Genomic DNA, 3,323 nt, shown 5'->3' on the forward strand with positions numbered 1-3,323 from the left:
CCCACCAGCCACTCCTTGGAAGGAAGGTTGGGCAATCCTACTTCCGTAGTGATACTGCCTCGGAAACCCAAGGAGGGGTCGCTATGAGTCGGGTTTATGACTTGATGGCACATAACAATAACAACAACAATTTATTAATAGTAGGAGCTCTGGTAGCATAGTGGCTAAAGCACTTGATTGCTAACCAGAAGGCTGGCAGTTAAAACCCACCAGCTTACTCCTCAGCAGACAGGTTGGGCAATCATATTTCCGTAGTTATACTGCCTCGGAAACCCAAGGAGGGATCGCTATGAGTCAGGGCCGACTTGAAGGCACATAACAACAGCAACAACATTTATTAATAGTAGGAATAAGAGCAATTTGATAGTTGCAAGGGGAATTGTGGCAGATGACTAGAGACTAGTCAGCTGTGAACTTTATTTCTAGAAACTACTGATCAGTAGGTTGAGAGGCAAAAGTGAGAGGAGCTGCTGAGTAAATATCAAAGCCAAGTCTACATTCATCTTGAGGTTTTGAAATTAGCACTGTTCAGATATAACTCTACAGAAGTCTGGAATTCTGAAAAATCAATTATTTCAATTTGTAGATTGTTTTCTATGCTTTCAGTAACCAAGAATAGGGGAAATGTGGTGGAAAATAATAATAAAATCTAACAATGTATGTTAGATTATGCTTTGCCTTTTATGTCATCAGTTCAAATAATTCTTATTAAAAGAAAAAAAAAAACTCTGCAATTAGGTTTACTTATCCATATATTATAAATGGCAAATATTAAGATTTAGAAGTGAAGTAAGTTTGAAAAGATTGTTTCTGTCTTTCTGTATAATTAAGTAATTTAAGTTTAAATTTGAAATAGACATAAAGCATTTTGGGAAATGATTCAGAGTACGAAATACATTTCACATTGCATCCTATTTCACACATGTATCTATAAATTTCACCAGATAGTATTGAATTTTACTATGAAATGTGTTTTAATATCTTTCTATTCTATTTGTAAACCTATTCACAGTTTTGCTTTTCATGTTTTGATCCCAGTGCATTAAAGCACTTAGGGACTCACTGATGGGTTCTGATAATTTTTAAAATTATTTATTATTAAAATATTGTTTTTATAAATTCTTTGGCTCCCAAATCAGGTTAGAATTTTCTTGAAGGCAGATTTCTTGAAGGTGTGCATTTTTACATTCCCTATTCTTGGAACCTCAATAAATATTTTGAATGCAGTGAAATTAATTTTACCTTGGAAAATGCATGACCTTGACTAAATGAAACAGTCCATGATAAATTCAGAATAGGTTGTAAATATGGGATAGGAGATGGTCTACAGAAGAAACAAGGCCATTTGTAATTATAGCTGATAGCATTTTATCAAAAACTATCATTCTTGTCTATATTTTCAGTTCTTTTCCATCATATAGTTATCTTTATTAAGTGTTCATAGCAAGAAAAATAGCTAGTCTTCTCCCTTATCTCAAAAAGTGATCCTCTCACTAAATATTTGTAGTTCAAATTCATAAAAAGCAGTTAAACAAAAGCACATGAGATGAAGGAGCATGCATTTCTTCTATTTCCTTTTAGCTATTTTAGAACCCAAATTTCTGTAAGATTACTTCAGATTAGTTTTACTTATAAAAATACCTGTACTGTAATTCAATGATATGCTGAAATCAAGACCATGATTTTCATTCCTGCAAAATTAAAATTTCCCTTTATCCTCCATGTTTATTTTTTTCATCTTCCATCATTAATGTATTCAGTCATTACCTTTTTTAATTCCTGACAGGAATGCTTCTGATTGAATTATTTTCATTTGGGAAAATGATACCTGTATGGAATTTGTCTTACTTTTATTTTCATCAACCTGAAACATAAAATAATTTGTTTCTAAAATTTTAGATCAAATAGTTTTCTTTTATTGCTTGAAGGCACTTTTATCTTGAACACAACCTCTATATTAATCTTTGTAGACCCTTTGTATTACTATATATCAAAAAAGTAAAAGTAAAATATAACTTCAGATGGAAAAATATGTATTTTAAAGATTGCTGTGGGTATTGTAAGAATCACATAGAACAGCCTCATTTGAAAACCATAAATATAGTGAAATCTTTGACAATTAGGCATATGTTCCTTCAAATAAGACTCATTTTGAACAGATGTCCCCTTAGACCTGTTATATTAAGATCTACATTACTAAATTCACGTTATTTGTTTTTGAAGTTAGGGCCATATTTGCCAGTGATATTTATTCAAAGCTCCCACAGGGCGTCAGTGGAAGATCCATGCATGGAAAATGGTGTAATATGTATCCTAGTTTTATTTATTTCATATGTATACAGCAGTATAAAATAATATATTACATTTACACTCATTTTACTTATGTATTATTATAGCATTCACAGTAACAAACACTATAGTTAAGATTGAAACTCATGTATAATACCCTGTTTTCACTCACAGATAACTGTCTCAAAAAATGTGTTTAGAGCTGAAATTCCCTGCTTATTTTCAGCTTAAACTGGTATGGATGTATTGGAAGCCTGAATTCTATCATTCAGAAGTTTTTAAGACTCATGTGAAAATTTAATATATTTTGCATCATTAATGCAACATTTCCACACACCTCAAAAACATCTGGAGTGTAAACTTCAAACTAAGCATGTGACAAGTTTTCAAGAAATAAAAGTCATTTTTATAATTTTACAAATATTAAAAAATAACAGTGGTTAGAAATACATGCATGCACACTAAAAGTATTAGAATTTTTGTCATATTATTGCCTGCAATACTCTGGCGGCACCCAACTACTTGCATTCTAATAGAATGCTAAAATCTAAAACCTATGCTAAGTTTTAGAAGAAAAAAATATTCTACTGAACAGTTTCACAAATTACTATATAAGGATTTTGTTTGACTTTGGAGAGGGTTATTCTTTGAAGTACTAACAATATATAAAATAATTTTACTACTCCATGGTGTAAAAAATATGGAATTTTGTCATTTTCTGTTTTTCCTTGTTAAAAAGGAAAATAAAAAGGATGTTAAGTGCAAAGCCTTTGCCACTACAAAATTAGAATTGAAAAAGCTAAAGAACCCAAAAACTTACAATATGAAAAATATAAGATTTTCAGAAAAATCATCAAGTATATCAATGTTTTAAATATTTTTGAGTTCTTCGGGTATTAAAAGTACACATAGAAATATGAGAGAGAAAAAAAAAACATGCAATGAAATGTAACACTGCTTATTATTAGTCAATAACATGAATGAATTTCTTTGTCCTGCTAACATTTGCCACATTATGACTGAATTATATTAAA

The sequence above is a fragment of the Orycteropus afer genome, unplaced genomic scaffold (genome assembly GCF_000298275.1).
Source record: "Orycteropus afer afer isolate SDZICR_OR568_19922 unplaced genomic scaffold, OryAfe1.0 scaffold00494, whole genome shotgun sequence".
Taxonomy (NCBI): Eukaryota; Metazoa; Chordata; class Mammalia; order Tubulidentata; family Orycteropodidae; genus Orycteropus; species Orycteropus afer.